Here is a 12,846-nt window from a genome sequence, read left to right as displayed (position 1 = left end):
TTGCCGGTGATGGATGCCATAATTGGCTTAGACTAGTCAACACTTATCCCGGGGCCAAGAGCAGAATCCCTTCCCCAAGAACAGGATGATAGGAGGACAGACACTGAAACGCCAGCAGGGTTTTGCTGACAAGGAGGAAGTAGCAGCTGGCGGGAGCACAGGCAATCAGTGGTGTTTACTACACCACCCACCGAGTTGTTGTGATGAACACATGAGATTGTGGAGAGAAAATAGCCCACTCGGTGCCTGGCACATGGAAATAATAATAGCAGGTGCCGTTTTGGAATGGAGCTTTATAGGAATTGTCTGGTTTAATTAGTGCCCTGCGAGGCAGGCACCATTATTACGCCCATCCTACAGATGAGGTGACTGGGGCAGAGGTGAGTAAGTACCTTGACCAAGGCAAGGGTCTGCATTGAAGCTCAGGCTGTCTGCAAAGTCCATGCATCCGTTCTGTGAGATCTACTGCACTGAAATGGTAGTGCAATCCATCACCCCGTCTCTTCCCTAACCTCAAGAAATGTGTCTGTTTTTAGTTCATTGGCATTCACACACATGAACAACCAGAGAACTATATAATGTAGCAGCTAGTGACCATCTCAGTGGTGTAAGAGGAAAGAAGTAAGCAATGTGCTGAGTGTGAGGGAGACAGGAGGAGCGATGTTGTCAGGAAGGCAGCAGGAGCTGGACCTCGACGGAGTGAGTTTGGGGAGGCCGTGGAGAGCACGCCAGATGGGTGTAGCGGCTTGTAGTTTTCAGGAATAAAAATCTACTCTGATGTGACTTGGGCAAAGGGACGTGGCTTGGAATCCACTCTGGAGAAGTAGAGACACCGCACAGCAGAGCTCCAGCCATAGTTGAGTTTAGGAGAAACTTGGGGGGTTGTTTTAGCCACAAAACCATGGGTTCACGAGCTGCGTTACAGTGGGCTCCATGAGTCATAAGACCCCTGTACAAGGAAAACCCAATCCCATTGGTAAAGTCCAGAATGTTCCTAATGTTCTCTTATGACTACTGCCTGTGAGTCCCAATCTAGAGCATTGTAAACTTCCAAGAGAAGTGTGATATTGGTGGAGGATGGGGGATTCCCCCAAAAACCAGGGCAAGATCTCCTGCAGGTTTGGGTTGGATGAATGGTGGTGCTAGAGTTCAAACTCAGGGTAACTAAGCACGTTCTCATCTCCCTGCAACCTCCCCAAGGGTTACACCTCACGCCTGCCGTTTGGGGGCCCACGTCTTCTGAATGACTCTGGAGATTTGGATGTAAACCTCGCATTCTTAGGACGCGTGCCCTGGGTTTCCCACTCAGAGAGGACATTGGAGTGTGGAACACTGGGTGGTATTTCCCAGAGGAGCCTGACTTGAGGAAGAGGATTCCTCTTTACATCTCACCCCACCTCCTGTAGCACCAAATTCCACATCAGGAGAGGTTTTCGGGTCACGTTCTCTCCCTAAACTGAGGTGCTTGGATCCAACTGATGTGTTTATGTTCTATTCAGAGGCATGTCTGCGTCAGGTTCTTGTTCATCATGTTTTACCTTAGTCTTGATATTACTTTCCAAATTCCTCTGTAATCTGATACTTAGGCAACAGGTGCCTTTTAGGCTAATGCGATATATCCACCGTGGGGAAGGGCGGTCTCTGGAGTCAGAGGAGTGAGTTCAGATGTCAGCATCGTCACCACTGATGCCCCTGGACCGGGACTGGACCTGTGAGGTGAGACCTCATGTCCAAGACAACGCGATGCCCCGTCTGCCATGGTGATGAAAGTGAACGAGAGGTGCTTAGGTCAGTGCCTAGCACATCATCGGAGAGTTGGGTGTTAGTTTCTTCCTCCCCTCTGTCCTTTTCCCTTTGGGGCGGGGGAGGTTCAAATGCAGTAAAAGCAAAACAGCATTTGTGAAGCTTTCAGGATACCTGATTATGCCACTAAGTTACTGTGTGTCCTGGGGTGAGACTCACCTCCTCTGGTTCCTTTCTCTCATCTACAAGAAGACGACATTAGATGTGATATTCCCAAAGTCACCTGTATATTTATAATCATAGTTTTATTATACACTGTCTACATTCCCCAAGTTCTGAGTCACAAGAATTCTCCTAATCTATCAGTCACATCCAGGCTCCCGTGTCATCTCCCTCAAGTGGGTGTAGCCAAGTTTCTTCCCTTTCAATTTGGCCCAAAGAATCCCTCCTGCTTCTGACCTGTGGTGAAATGCCTGCTATCTAAGATTAACAACTACCTACTGACCACTTAGGGAGGGGGCACGACAGAGACCCAGAGATATGATCTCAGACCCGTCTAGACAGCCAGCAGTTCCATCAAAGCACCTGATAGCAAAGATGTCATTGGAAAGGGACATGAGGTCACCTCGCCCCGTGGTCTGCAAACTCTGTGCTTCAGAGACCCAGGGTTCTTCTGAGCCCCTGCAGCTGAGGGGACAGGAGGCAGAAACAGCAGCCCAGCCCCTTCCACCACAGGGGGTTCTCCTCCGACTCATTTGCTCCCCAGGTTTCTGCAGAAGTTTCTGCTGGGAGAGTCTACTGGCTACAGAAAAAACAAAAAAAAAGCTTGCAAGTCACCAATTTCATCAAGTATGAAGAAGGAAACTACTTCATACTTCAAATGCCTCAGAGAGATCCCATACCCGTTAGATCCAGCAATTTCACTCTCAGGTAAGCTCCATCCTGAGACATTATTTATGGACTTGTGAACATTTCGAGAAGGTTCAGTACACCCTGGTTTAAAATAGAGAGAACACTGGGAGCACCGTGAGAGAGGAGTGGTCGGACACATATTGGTACACCTCTCAACATGGGATACTAGGAAGTCCCATATACCACAGAAGGGAACAACTTGTGTGAAAAAAGTATTCATCATATATTGCCAAGTGGAACACACACACACACACACACACACATCTAACATCTCCATTCCTTTCATAGGAAGACTTGCTGGGAGCCTCTAACTGGGGCATCACTGTGCCCATGGTCATCTGCAGCTCACCTGTGGCATTCACCTGGCCCTCCTCTGAGCACAGCTCTCATGCCCGACCTCTACCACCGCCACCATAGCACGAGCCTGTCCACGGGGCGTTGGTACATCCAGATGCCCCAGTGCTTCCGTGACGGGTACATCAGGAGTCTGCTGGGTTCTTGGCAAAAAGAGGTAATTGTGAGCCACAGTCCCCCGATCCTAGAGCAGCTCTGCATGGGCCAGGGCCACGCGGTCTTTCCGAAGTGGTTCCATCCATTTCTCGCCATCAGGTTCCACCCATTTCTCGCCATCACCACCTAGCGAGCAGCCTCATCCGCTGCTTCAGCCAGAACTGAAATAGACATCACAGAACCTTCCATTCTCCCCGTCTGCGTTCACTTCCCCCTCCTCCCCCACACACAACAACACAGACTCCTCTCTACTCCTCGGTGTATAACAATAAACGTGCGCAGGGACAAAAATGAAGACACATGGACAGTGAAATGTGGTTTTGGATGGGAAGGTGTGATAGAATAATGGGCACCTGACCAAACGTCCAAATCCTAACCCCTGACCTGTGAATCTGCCAACCTACACGCAGCAGGGACTTTGCAGGTGGAGATGAAGGACCCGAGGTGAACTGTCTCCTTCGGCCCAGTGTAATCAGGAGGGGCCTTACAGTAGGAGGCAAGAAAGACAAAGTCAAAGGCAGGAGTGATGGGGAAACAGACGCTGGAGTGCTGTGCCCTGAAGAGGGAGCAAAGGACCGCAGGCCAAGGCGTCCTGGCGGCTTCTCGAAACTGGAAAGGGTAAGAAAATCCATTCTTCCCTGGAGCCTCCAGAAGGAACATAGCCCTGTCAACACCCCGATTTTAGCCGCGTGGGACTCGTTTAGAACTTCTGACCCATTGGACAGCAAGGTCACCAGCGTGTGTTGTTTTAAGTCACTAAATGTGGAGTCTCTGTTACAGCAGCAGTGGGACACCAGCACAGGAGGCAGGACTGACATTGTCACCCTAGGAGCAGCCAGGCTACCCTACCGTGTAATGTTTGGGGGGGCGGGAATTTAGAAGTGAGCAGCCACAGGAAGAAAAGGAAGCAAACTGAGAGAAAAAAGAAAAAAGAAGATTAGGCTAAAAAAAAAAAAAAGTCGAAATATTACGTGAAAGTGAATCCTCAGACACTGTAAAAAATTGATGCGGAGGAGACGGGCAATCACGGGCCGCCGCGGAGCCTGCGCACTGCGTGCTGGGTGTTCACAGTGACTCCCTTTAGCAGACGCTCGGATCCTCCCACTGGGGCATCATCCTACCCGGGCCCCCAGGGAGCAGCCTTTTCTGCAGATTTCCCCTGCCCTTTGCTCTCCCACCAAAATATACCGATCTTATTCTAAGGGCAACTGCCAGACCTGTCGTTAAGTTCGTGTCACAGGCAAAAGGAAGGAGGCACATCCTGGAACCAGCTTTGCCCCGGAGAAATGCAATGCGAGCCGCACATGTCATTTTCAGTCTTCTGGTGATCACCCTTAAATAAATAAATAAAAAGAAATAGATGAAACTATGATCACCCTTAAAGAAATGAATAAAAAGAAATAGATGAAACTATGATCACCCTTAAAGAAATGAATAAAAAGAAATAGATGAAACTATGATCACCCTTAAAGAAATAAATAAAAAGAAATAGATGAAACTATGATCACCCTTAAAGAAATAAATAAAAAGAAATAGATGAAACTAATTTTTAGAATTTATTTTATTTACTCAGTATAGCCAAAATATTATTCCAACATTTAATCAATGTTATAGGTATAGTCATAAGATATTTTGCTTTATTTATTTCATGTGGAGTCTTCAGAATTTGATGTGTATTTTGCACTTAAAGCACATCTCCGTTTGGACTGGACACATGTCAAGGGCCCAGTAGCTATGTCTGGCTGGTCATGACTGGGCTGGTCAGGGCAACCCTAGATGAAGAGAAATTAAAGAGACCTGATGACCAAGGTCAGCGAGCAATTCTAATCTGGATCCTAGTTCTAAGAAAAGGGATCTAAAAGACAATTATAGAATATTTGAATAGGAACGGAACATCTGGGCAAGAAATACCTATGAACTAGCTAGCTATCAGATATTATAGAATTATTGTTAGTTATAAGTGAAATATGGGTATGGAAGTGTGTCCTTGTATTTAGGGGACTTAGGCTGAAGAATTTAGGGGGAGGGCATCATGATGTCTGCAAATTGTTTTTGAAAAGAATATTTTTAAAAGGAAGAAAGCATATATGGCAAACTGCTAATAATCGTTGAATCTAGGTGGAGAGCAGATGGGTGTTCAATGTACTATTCTTTCAACTTCTCATTATGTCTAAAACTCATGATTAACACCTGAGGGAAATATACACACACCCATGCCCTAGACCCCATTCCAAATAAGGACCATTTATCTGTTGAATCTGATGAATTAATTGTGCTAAAATATTTATAGGGTAGAATATTTTATGGAGGAGGCAGCGTGGTTAATAGTAAAAACACTAAATTTAAAGACCAAAAAAAAAAAATCAAGATTTCAGTTCTAAGTTTACCATTTACTAGTTATCTAATCTGAGTAGTCCTATTTTGGAAAGCATATATATAATAAGATATATAGTTTACAGTATCATATTATATATAACCTTATATAGTATATATCTTTATAAATATATATTATTAATAACCTTATATAATATATAAAACCTTACATTATATATGCATATTATGTTGCCACACAAAGGACAACTAGTATGGTCTTTTAAAGGAAAATTTGGCCTGGCTAGTGTGGCTCAGTGGTTGAGCATCGACCCCTGCACCAAGAGGTCGCTGGTTTGATTCCCAGTCAGGGCACATGCCCAGATTGTGGGCCGGATCCGGGGGAGGGCGTGCAGGAGGCAGCCAATCAATGTTCTCTCTCATGGTTGTTTCTCTCTCTCTCTTCCTCTCTTTATAAAAACAATAAAGAAAAAAATTTTTAATAAACAAAAAACGGGAACTTTGAATGTCAAATCTCTTTCTATGGGAATTCCGGGCCTTAGCGCCAAGCGCGTGAGGAAGCGTCCTTTGTTGGGAGGAACCCTGAGGACCACGTTAGTGTCTCTCTCTTTGGTGCGCAGTACTGACATCCTGGAAGGAGAAAGGTTCTCGGAAGCCCCTGTCCTTGGCCACATGCTCCTGAGCTGTGGCAAGGACGCCTCTGCCCTGCGCAGGTCTCGGCCCCGCTGCGCCAGGGCTGCTAAGCGGAACCAGCAGCGGGAGACTGACGGGCAGGCTGGGCTCGGTGACAGCAGGAAAGGCTCCGAACAATGAAATGTTAAATAATGTCGGGACTACAAAATTCCAAGTGATATGGGAAGAAGGCATCACTGTGGACAATGAACACTTGATATCCACAAAAATACGTGTTTGGGAGTGGGCATAGTGTCCATTTATCCTCAGAGCACCACAGTCAGGGTAAGACAGAGACAGCAGACGTGTGCAGGCCACACCTGTCGTGTTCAACTCAGCCGCGAGGAGTCAGGCAACTGGTCAGCATCGAAGCGCTAGTAAGAAAGACTACTAACTAGACTAAAAACTCCTGGGGGAACTTTGCATGTCTGTGTTCTTCCTAAAAACTGGTCGAATTGCAATTAATTTTTTTACTCACTACCAGAGTTGGGAACAGAATACTGGTCTCTTGTTCTAAGACACGCATCTCAAAATTCATGTATTATCCCCAAACATAAACACTATGCAAATGTAGAACTCACCATCTGCCTCCGAAATTCTTTTCTGGTGGGTTCCATTGTTTATTCTGCCAAAGATCTTAATACCTATGAGGAAGTTCTGCCAGCCTTTTTCGTCCCCCTTTGTTTTTTATGCTGTGAAGTCTCTCTTTCTTGCTTTTATTTAACTTCAGAATTCTGATATGATTTTGTCCCCTTTTCCATATAGGTAACTTCTGCTGCCTTGCTCTTGTGCCTGGGTCTGCTTCCTTCAACCCTTTGGCACACACACTCTGACACACACACACACACACACACACACACACCTTAACAGATTCACACATTTGAAGATCACATTTAAATCCCAGAGGTTCTTAGAGTGCCCTTAAAAAGTTATGATCCCATAAGTCACCCCACACCCTATAACACTCTGACATCTAGTTAAACTTCTCAAGTTTGGACCGATTGATGTGAAGAAGACCAATGTTATGGTTTTTTTGTGGTTTGTTTTTTTTAAGTCTCATCTACTGAATAGCTTTACGGATATGGAGTTTTGTGTTGTTTTTATTTTTTAACACCATAGAACATATATTCATCGAAGATTCTTTTAGAATGCTGCTCAGTCTACTTTGCTAACCCTCTCTAATTAGTAGTGCAGTGTTTAAAAACTATTTGCATCTTCAAAGGTAGTTTTTTTCTTAGCAGGTTAACTATTTGCTCCTACAATCATATGCTTAGGCTTAATAAACACTTTCTTCATATATGTAGTAAGCTTCATTTCGTACCTCTGGAATTACTAATCTCTAAAAGTATTGAGACTGGATTAATGATATATTACTGCATCACTTATCTAACTGAAGAGCATGGAGTTCAGTGAGGTGAACTGATCACAGATGCTACCAACCAGAACATCACTGGGAAGACAATGATTTCAGAAGTAAGTGACTTATTGAGTGTGATAGAGAAACACATAATTGAACTAACAACCTAACACTAAGCGTTTATTTAAAAGCTGGGGAAAACTGCAAAACTCAAATTCTAATGGCCCTGACCCCTCTCCAGGCTCTGTCCCTTCTGAAACTAGTGTATTAGTGTCCTGGCTGGAGCAGCTTAGAGAAGAAGAAGAAGAGAAGGGACTAACCCTCTGAGATCATCTGGCCCCTCCAGAAATTCATCAGATTCCCAGGAATATTTTTTTTCATCAGCAAAACAAGCAATGAAATTCAGGAGATTTTTAACATTTGTATTGATAGTAAAAATGTATGTATATTTTCAGTTCACCTATATAAGCCCCTGATTAAAAGTCAAAAGTTACCTATTCAAGGTCAACACCAAAACTCCTCTTCGGGATCAAGTACTTGCTTCTGGAAACTGTAAGACCAGATGCAACAGAGCAAGTGTTTCAATGGGGAAGGTTTCCAGGATGTAGACAATTTTGGTATGCCATTTTATTTCTTTTTATTGCTTAGATTTCTTCCTGTTTCAATGAAACAAAATAACTCAGCATAGAGAGAGCATATAAAAATCAAATGGTGCCCAGCCCGTGTGGCTCAGTGGATTAAGCGCAGCCCCATGGACTGAGGAGGTCAACACCACAGTTGATAAGATCCTCCTGAGTCCTCCAGATGAGATCTCAGTCAAACCTTCTTAAGAAACAAGTAGACGTTAACAGCTTTCAAAAGGAGGGGAGAGAGAGAGAGAGAGAGAGAAAGAGAGAGAGAGAGAGAGAGAGAGGAAGGAAAGGGAAGGGAAGGGAAGGGAAGGGAAGGGAAGGGAAGGGAAGGGAAGGGAAGGGAAGGGAAGGGAAGGGAAGGGAGGGGAGGGGAGGGGAGGGGAGGGGAGGGGAGGGGAGGGGAGGGGAGGGGAGGGGAGGGGAGGGGAGGGGAGGGGAGGGGAGGGGAGGGAAGGGAAGGGAAGGAAGGAAGAGAAGAAGGAACATGGTAATGGGGAATGATATTGTTTTGTATTTGATAGTTACCTGTAGCCATGCCCCTCATGAAACACAGGATGAAAATAAGTACAGATAAGACAGGAAGGGGCTATTTATTTCCTCCCCTCCCAGATGAGCGATATGCTGAGCGATGAGCACCTCCTCTCCCTACGTGGAGGCTGACCTCCCAATCCACGTGCGCTCGGATTGCAGACAGCACAGCTCCGTGTGCTTTCTCCCTGCAGAAGGTGCAACCTTGGTTCATGAGGGATAAACCCTGAATACCAGGAACTGAAGACTGAAAGGACTTCTGTGTCAGACAGTCTTTTGAAACCTTAATTTCCTTTAGCTCTGGTCCTATCCATGTCACCCAACAATGACTTACTGTTCAGAAAGAGTTGCATCTGCCAGAAACATTGGGCCTTGAGAGTCAGAATAAAAAATCAGCCCTGACTCAGAAACCTATTCTAGGTTTGGGATATCCACAACCTTAGTGAAGTTAAAGCTATGGCGTCAGAAATATTAAGACAGTTGGCAATTTTAGGCAGCTCAACCCCCCAGCCCCAAGTGGCAAGGGAAAAACACAATTCTGAGCGGAGAAAAAAAGCTTTCCCCAGAGAATGGAGCAGGGTGGGACCCAGTTAAGTAGTTTGCAGAGCTTGAACCTATCTTACTTCTTCACAGCAGAAGCTAGAAGGTAGCTGAGGCATCCTACTCGCTGCAGCTCCTTGTATTGCCTTATTTGTAGCCCCCTGTCTATTTTATTTGCATTCTGGATGGTTGACCATCTGACCCTTCCTCTGTGGACTCCAGGGTTTGTAAGACGTGCCTTCTTGGGACTGGAAGAGATGCCAGGCATCACGTTAAATAGAAGATAAAATAAAAGGTGGTCCTTGCCCTGGCTGGTTTGGCTTGCATTAGACCAAAGAGTCTCGGGTTCAATTCCCATCAAGGGCACGTACCTCGGTTGCAGTCCATCCCTGGCCCTGGTCGTAACCAGTCGATGTGTCCCTCTCACATCAATGTCTCTCTCTCTCCCTCCGACTCTATCTGAAAATAAATGGAAAAATATCCTCGGGTGAGGATTAAAATGTTTAAAAAGTGGTCCTTAAGAGTTCTGGAAGAGTAAAAGGGAAAATGAGGCCCTGATGGGGTCCCTGTGGGTCTTCCCTAGAGGTTGGAGACCAGGAAAACACGCAGCACTGCTGAGTGAGGAACTTCCTAGCGTGCAGTCGGCCCCGTGTTGAAAGCAAGGGAAGGAAGAGACCCTTTTCCCTCAGTGCCCGGATCCGCATCGGAAGCTGTAAGCAGGCTGGATAAGGCGACCGGTATGAAGATACTGAGAAGACTGGGTTTCTGGGATGTTACAGAAGATGATGGCCCAGGATGGGAACTTACAGGACTGGATGAAAGAATACAAAAAACAGAATAGTCAAAATCAGTCTTAACTCCTAACTTCAACAGATTAAACTAAATGTCTGAATTTAGAGCTGCATCTCAAAAAAATATATATTGTACCTCTTAAAAGTAGATTTTGAAATTGGAGTACAACTGCATTCAAAGCCCATTCACAAGAATTGTTTTTTAAATATGTTTTTATTCATTTTTAGAGTGAGAGAGATAGAAATATCGATGTGAGAGAGAAACTTTGATCAGCTGCTTCTTGCAACCTGGGCATGTTCCATGACTGGGAATCAAACCAGTGACCTCTTGATCCATGGGTTAATGCCCAACCACTAAGCCATACCAACTGGACATGAGAATTGTTTTTATTTTTATTTTTTTTTACATTTATCTTCAGATAGAGTGGGAGGGAGAAAGGGAGGTAGAGAGAGAGAGAGAAACATTGATGTGAGAGAGACACACCAACTGGCCGGGGACAAACTGTAACCGAGGTATGTGCCCTTAGTGGGAACCGAACCCGGGCCTCTCCTGCCCAGCGGGCTGATGCTCTAACTGCTGAGCCAAACTGGCCAGGGCGAGAATTGCTTTTAAAGTACACAGTGGTTTCCCCTTATCCACAGTTTTGTTTTTTGCAGTTTCAGATACCCCCAGTCAACTGCGGTCCAAAACTACTAAGTGGAAAATTCCACCCACTTCATTTACTCACATAGGCCCTGCATCATCTCACATCATCATGAAAAGAAGGCTGAGCACATATACAGTGGAATAAGATATTCTGAGAGAGAAAAACCACATTCATAACTTGTATTACTGTATATTGTTCTAATTGTTCTAGTTTATTATTAGTTATTGTTGTTAGTCTCTTACTGTGCCTCATTTATCAATTAAACTTTATCAGATGTATGTATGTATGGAAAAACGTAGTATGTATGTTTGCAATTTAGGCATCCACAGCGGGCATCTTGGAACATACCCTCTGTGGATAACGGGGGACTACTGTAATCATGAGCTAAAACTCTTGTTAAATAGATAAATAAAACCTCTTGGGCTGTAGTTGAATCGCTTCATCTACAAAATCCCCACTTCTTAAAGAGAAGAACCAAAGCCCCTAAAAACAGAATCATGGGGAAGACAGTGTAGCAGGAACCATGTTTTTAGCCCAATCTGCTAAGGAAACATTCACACGTGTAAACAGACACACCCAGGCTGCGGACCCATCACATGACTGACACCGAAAGGCAGCCTGGCCCTGACCAACATGTTAATAGCAGGTCGGCAACACTCCTTCTTTCACTTTTCAAATAACTGAAAGTGAAAACTTTGGGTGGGGCCAGAAAGCCCTAAGTCAGTGGCTCTCCCTCCTCTCCACTGGCCAAGTCTCTCTCTCTTTATTTTATTTTTTTATTTTTTTTTTAATTCCTCACCCGAGGATATTTTTTTACCTACTATCGGATAGAGTGGGAGGGAGGGAGGAAGAAAGGGAGACAGAGAGAAACATTCATGTGATAGAGCCGCATCGACTGGCTGCCTCCCGCATGACCCAACCAGGGCTGGGGACCAACCGCAACCGAGGTGCGTGCCCTGGACCGGAATGGAACCCGCAACTCATTGGTGGGGGGGGGGCCGACGCTCTAACCACTGAGCAACCGGCCAGGGCTGGCCATGTCTCTTTAGAGGCAATCCTCGCTAGAGCTGGTCAAGGAGCAGCTGTAACCAGGCAGAAATTTTGACCCCTCTGATGCTCTGATTTGTAAGTTATGGCTGATAAGACAGTTAAAAGGTTAGCACTTTACTAAGACCATCAGCGATAGTTAGTGCTGGTTACCTAACCTCCTCATCTCACCCAGGTTTCTGGATGGGTAATATCTAACAAGTGCAACTGCTAGGTGGTGATAAGCTCGCACTCTAGAATCACCTTGACTTGAAACCCAGCTCCACTGTTAGCAGCTGTGTAGCCTTGGGTGAGTCACTTAACCTTTCTGAGTCTGAAATCCCCCATCTATAAAGTGGGGACAACAATGCTAAATCATCAGTGTTTTGTGAAGATGAAGTGAAATCATGCATACTGATTCCTGGCACAGTGCTTGACATGTAAGAAGTGCCCGGTACATTGGCTCATATAATCATCACCAGCAGTTTAGGATAAACAGAGATACAAAGAAAAAAGTACAAAACACTCTGCACTGGCCTGAGTCATGGGTTCAATTCCAGGTCAAGGGCATGTACCTGTATTACAGGTTTGATCCCTGGCCCTGGTTGGGGACGTGCGGGAGGCAACCAATCAACGTGTCTCTCTCACATCCATGTTTCTCTCTCTCCCTCTCCTTCCCTCCCTCAGTCCCTCATTCCCTTCTACTCTATCTAAAGATCGATGGAAAAATATCCTCTGGTGAGGATTAACAAAACAAACCAACAACAACATAAGCATTCTGTTTGACCACAGAATCTTGCTCAGCATCGCTGGCCTTTCTGGTCTTGAATGACCCTTTAGAGCCCCCTCGTTTTAAGGAGGATCATGTGTTCACTCCCCGGCTGGCCTTCGCTTCCATCCCATCGCCCACCTATTGCTCTCCAGGCGACTTTTCGTGTTCCCCCTTACTGCTTGTCCAGGCAAGCTCTTCAAAACTCACCTTTCCCCTTTTTATACACCATTTCTTTTTTTTGTTTTGTTTTGCTTTATTGATTTTAGAGACAGAGGAAAGGGGAGGGAGAGAGAGATAGAAACATCGATGAGAGAGAACATCAGCTGGCTGCCTCCTCACGCCCCCCACTGGGGATTGGGCCGACAACCTGGGCATGTGCACTGAC

This window comes from Molossus molossus, unplaced genomic scaffold (assembly GCF_014108415.1).
Source record: "Molossus molossus isolate mMolMol1 unplaced genomic scaffold, mMolMol1.p scaffold_m16_p_1, whole genome shotgun sequence".
Lineage (NCBI taxonomy): Eukaryota > Metazoa > Chordata > Mammalia > Chiroptera > Molossidae > Molossus > Molossus molossus.
Note: the sequence above shows the minus strand (reverse complement) of the source record.